This window comes from Dipteris shenzhenensis, chromosome 3 (genome assembly GCF_047967505.1).
Source record: "Dipteris shenzhenensis isolate YYH24624 ecotype China chromosome 3, Dip_SZ_1.0, whole genome shotgun sequence".
Taxonomy (NCBI): Eukaryota; Viridiplantae; Streptophyta; class Polypodiopsida; order Gleicheniales; family Dipteridaceae; genus Dipteris; species Dipteris shenzhenensis.
Window position 1 is genome coordinate 21,325,529 of NC_141598.1, and position 6,000 is coordinate 21,331,528.

Consider the following 6,000-nt stretch of genomic DNA (forward strand, 5'->3'; position numbering starts at 1 on the left):
TTGCGACAAATTTAAGTGGTGTGTTGTCCTATCGGTTAGACGTTGGGCGCTCATTTGGCATAGACTAAAATGAAATTGTATAGTCTTCACAATCAGCCATAGCTTGAACAAAAGGAATGCCGACTTCTTTTTTATTAGCCGTCTCCTTTAGTGCTAGCCTTTGTCACGGTTCAATCTGCCCTTCACCTTCAGAGTGCCGACAGAAACTCAGTATGAAGACCTTGTATAAATAGATGCTCAAGTATTTGTGGGTGTGTGGATTTGTATATGTGAGAGCATGTGTTTATACTATGATCTACACCCAATGTTGGGCGCTAATGACGTCAATGGAGATGTCATAGTAGCTAGTCCTTGCTATGCGTGATGGAGTTTATGGCTTCAACCTTATGAATGACTATCATGAGATTGAAACAACACACTGAGTTGTGTTTGAAAGGATGAGTTTGGGCATGTTCTTGGATTCATCTAGATATGTATAGATGCCCACTTGTTAAAAGTTTTGAGCCTTGGTGAAAATGTTTGTTGGATTGTTCTTGGTAGAATAATAGATTATTTAGATCTCTTTTTTCTTCTTCTCACATTAGAAGTGATATCTAACATTGATGTGTGCTTAGACTTGGTATGATTGGTTGTCACAACAATGGGAATTGAACCCTCGTGTGCCAAGTAATCTTTGAATCCAAATTACTAGAGAAATGTTGCATTTGCTACCATGTATGGTCTCAAGAGCAATTGTGTTTTTTTTCTTGCTCATCCATGAAATATTGAAGTGTTGAGTGAAAGGCTCATAGTAGACTTTTGTCATTGTTATTTGTACACCTTGCAATGGAGTTTGACATGCCCATAAAAGATCTCAAAGTGTATGGTACCTTTAATGTACCTGGGTTGTCCATCCATTGCTGGCTTTTGGTTATGCCATTTATTGCACCGCATAAGAAATGTCAAGCCTTGGTCATGAGATAAGTCAAGTTGCTTACTATCTGTCTATATATTGTGGCATTCACATCTGGCTCATCACATAGTGCCCAATTTCAATCTTATTTCCATAGGAGTTGAAATCAATTTGTCGTCTTGCATGTGAAATTTTTCTACCAAGTTCTTAGCATACTTTGTTTGACTTATAAAAATGTTGTTTCTATATTGTCGGACTTCTATGGCCACAACTAATTCAATTGCATTAAATATGTAATTTCAAACTCTTTGCAAACTGTGGTTTTGAGTTATTCTACAAGTGTTTGATCATGGAATGTAACGATAAGATCATCCACATAGAGAATGACAAGTGTGAAATTCTATAGCACAAGGAGATTGGGGTTTGAATTGGCCATTTTCATGTGAAACATTTTTGAAAAAGGCATCTATCTTCGTGTACTATAATTTGGATGCTTGCTTAAGTCCATAAATTGACTTGTAGAGATTGCAATTTTGTTTTTCTTGCCTCTTTTACATGAAGTTGGTGGGTTGATGCATATAAACCTCCTCATCTATATCACCATTCAAAAGGGTTGATTTAATATCCATATAAGATAGAGGCCACGAGAAATATGTAGTCATGGAAAGCATTGTTCTCACTATATTAGACTTTGTAGCCAGTGCAAAACTCTATTAAGTCACTATCTTACTATATGACTTTGCAACCGGTGCAAAACTCTGTGAAGTCACTATCTTAGTCTTTTGCAACTAGTGCAAAAGTCTATGAAGCCGTTGGCAACGGGACTTGGTCATTGACTTATAATGGGTGATTGATTTGCATTATTGGAGGTATCATGGAGCATTACCTTGTTGTCTTTGACCTTATTTTATATTTTCGTCTTGCATTAATTCTCAAACCGTCCCATTTTTTCACAAAAATTGCATTTGTCCTTTCCCTAGGACTTAGCGCCATTGCTATCAACAAATATTGCCAAAGATTAGTATCTTAAGACCTCTCCACAAGTGTGGAGTCCCATTTTTGAAGTATTTGTAGTTGCAAACTAAACTAGAGAAAGTTATGCAGCACACCCTTGAATGTGCATATGTAGTTCTAGTGTACCATTGTACATCACCTAAACCATATCAAATGTTATCAATTGGTTGTTTGCTTTAGTTGTGAGAAAGCTCAAGTAATGCATTTTTGAATGAACATTTGGTTGATATATGTGTATGAATTTTTTTGATGTTTTTGAATAATTTGCAATATCTTATACAGTGTAGGACAAACACTTCACATGCAAAATAGTACTTGCAATGGTTTGTTGATCTCATTCGAGAAGGAAATTCCATAATAATCTAAGTTGAATTATTTGGTCTCATCTTCAAGTTTGGGTTCGCATTCTTGGCCATGTATTGCATGAGTTGCACTTTTTAGTAGAGCAAACTAAGTTTGAAGTTACAATTCAATCAAATAAATGGCAAACATTATGAGTGGAAGGTCAAATATGTCTGATACGATGGCATCTTGACAATGGTTTTCATGTGAAGTTGGAGATCGTTTTTGTATGTTAGTGCTCAAGAATTTACTGTGATCGGCATAAGGCGTTTATCCTTTGTCTTCTTACCGATAGCTGCCAATTGCTTGGTGAAATGTGTAGAGAGTGAATCTCCCTCTCATTGAAGCTATCTTGTGAGCTACAATATGATTCTTACTATGTCACCTATGATATCTTCCATGCTTGTGCTCAAGTCTTTGCACTACTTAGATGAGTAATGTGGGAGAATCTAATATTTGTAGTGCGAAAAGACAACTCATGTTCATCTTTTGCAATTCATTCTTATATTTTCTTGGCATATGCAAATGTGCATTGTGAACTTTAACCTTATGGTAGTTTTGAGTGTTACTAAGCTTTTCTTCCATATGAGGCATGTTATCTGAAGTCATGCTTGGAAATAGATGTTATCCTCAAATATCACTATTGTAGTAACTAAAAATAACGGTACTATTTCTACCAAAATTAAAAACTTGAATATCGGTTTAGTGAAATCACCAAAAGAGAGCTATAGCACTTGCCAAAACTTCAAATGTCACCTTGAATTGCAAAATCCATTTGCCTGACACCTCCAATTGCTTTGAAATGTCTATATTTGTGTAGACCCTCAAAGCATAGTGTACAACAAATGACGAGGGTCCCAAGTTATTGGATTCTTCCATAAGGAATGGGGCTAATGGCTTGAAGAAGAATCCACATGGCAACAAGTAGGTCTCAAGATTTCTTAGAAGAAGAAAGACAAGGTTCGTAAGTATTTTTTTTCTCTCAATTAAATTGAGGTATTGTCATGAGCAAGGTGAATGACTCCATGAGACCATGCACATGGGTCTGGAGTATGATAATCTTATATGAATTGCAACTTCTTGTTGTCTAATGAAAGCCTCAATTGTGTGAAGTGCCTTTTGTGCAACATAGTGCAATTGATTTTACTACATCTGAGGGTAGGATACTTTGCAAATATGGACTTTTGTAGTACCAAATGCTTGATATCACAAGGATATAAAATTAAACATAGTAGATAGAGTTGGATATGGAGCTATAGCATTACATATTGATGATTTGCAATCCACAATTTTTAGCAACATCGCATGTGGGAGATTTCTTTGTTTCTCCAATGAATGAGAAAAATGATGGATGGACGCATGATTACACATTGACTTTTGATCCATTTATAAGGATTCATAACATAGCTCCTTTTGAAATTGATCCAACCTATACATAAACAACCATTTCCAAACTCAAAGATATTTATGTACACATGCCGAATGTCAATCATGGAGATGAATCATGGTTGGACATTACTATTGTCATTGTTAGTTAGGCTTGGATTGTGCTACAAGAAAATGAGCTAGTTGATTTTCACTAATAAAACAATCCTAGTGGTTTAATAACCAAATGTCATCCACTTTCTCTTCTTATTCTTTGTACACACATGCATAATGTGAATCATGGAGATGAATCATGTTTGGCCACTACTATTGTCATTGTAGTTAAGCTTGGATCATACTACAACGAAAGGAATGAGGTGATTTTCAATAATGGAAATGATCGTAGTGATTTAATAACCAAATGTCATCTACATTCTCTTCTTATTCATTACCTACATTAAGTAAAATTTCCTAACAAAAATAATTGCTTAAGTTTTGGCCAAGTTGACATGTGAATTTCATAAAAATTGCTCATAATATAGGAACTCAAGGAAATTTAATGCCATTTTGAGGAAATTCGAAGGCAAATACAATAATTTTCCATAAGAATCACCATACTAGAGCAAAAAATTATAGCTCTAATCAAAGTTAAGGGCATTAATGATCGTTTAAAAAATACCTTCAATACATACATGTAATGATTCAAATTCTAAAACAAATTTCATAAATTCTTACAAATGTGTGTATGCATAGAATATATGGTTTTTATAGTTAGTACATTGCTTAATGTTGTGTGCTCAAATTGTGGTGAGAACAAAGTCACACATAAGATTACATGCATATCTACTTCAAAGAGATCCTCCAAGTAGTGGTTTCACATTAAAAATAGTTTTTTGGGGAATAATAAATATTTCCACCAAAAGATCAATTTCCAAGGAATTGTGAAGTTATGTCAGACCTCAAGTGGTATCGACATTTAGTTCAAACTTAGTGGATAAGGAACTTTCTCTTTAAGAATTAAAGGAATTAGTGGAGCACATGGCCAAAGGTAATTTCCAAAGTGAATATGGCCATTTGGTTGAATTTTAGTGGGGAAGGGGTGAATGGGATGGGTACGGTGAAGGGGTGGAAGGAGTGGATGGGGGAGGGGGGGCTTGGGGGAGGGGGAGGGGGGGATGGGGTGGAGGGAAGGATGGGGGGAAGGGTGGATGGGAGAGGTGTGAATGGGGGGGATGGGAGGAAGGGCAGATGGGAAAGAGAACCAAGATGAAGGATAGAAAGGGAGGAGTGGGGGATAAAAGAGATGTGTGGCATTAGAGGAGGTGGGATGTGGGGGAGGATGGGGTGAACAGGAGGGATTAGGGGATGGATGGGGTGGAGAAGCGAGATAAAGGATAGGCAATATGGGGTGATGGGAGGATAGGGGGGAGGGGGAGATGGGATGATTGCATTGGATGGGAGAATGGGGGGATTTGGTGGAAGGGAAGGAGAAGCATGAGGAGATGTGAATGGGAGATAGGGATGGGGAGTAAAAAAGAAGGGATTGGAGATTACAAGATGGGGAGGACCGAGGAATGGGTGGAAGGGAAGGAGAAGTTGGATGAGAGATAGGGATGGGGAGGACAAAGGAGGGGATTGGAGAATACGAGATGGGGATAGAGAAGAATGAAAGGGGTGGGAAAAGTGAATTGAAAATGAGATGAATGGAAACCTTGGATGAAGGATGGATGGGGGAGATGGTAAAACAAACATAATGTATAACAAAGCTCAACCATAAATTTAAACCCTTTCATTAAAAAGCAAGCAAAAGGAACTACAATGGAGAAAAGAGAGGAAAACTTACTTGAAATTTAGGGCTTCTGTTGGGTTATAAACCTACAAAACAAAGACAAATAAAAAATGCAAGGTTTTGGGAGAATAAAGTAGAACAAAGGAGGGAAAAGAAACACTAAAGGTACCAAAGAAATTGGAGGAAATCAAGGCAAGATCAAGGGAGATTCAACCTAAGAAGAGGTATTTTCCTTTTGTGCAAGCTTTGGACTCCATTCTCCCATCAAGATCTTTCTTTTAGCCTCTATATGCATCCTAGAAAGAAAGGAACCACAAAAGCATCACGTCCTGTTTGAGAAGCTTAGCAATGGAAAGGGAAGCTATGAAAAGTACCTCAGGGAAGGTTAGATGCTTGAAATATTAAAAAATGCAATGTTTTCTTTATCTCCAGCTCCTATTCTCCAAGTTGTGACCCAAATGCTTAAAATCATAGAGGGTAGAGGAGGGTGGCGAAGTGCAAGGGAGAGAAGGATAGAGGTGGTAGAAGATGGAGTAAGTGTGGACTAAAGAGGAGTGATGGAGAAAAAACAAGGTGGAACAAGAAAATAGACATGCGA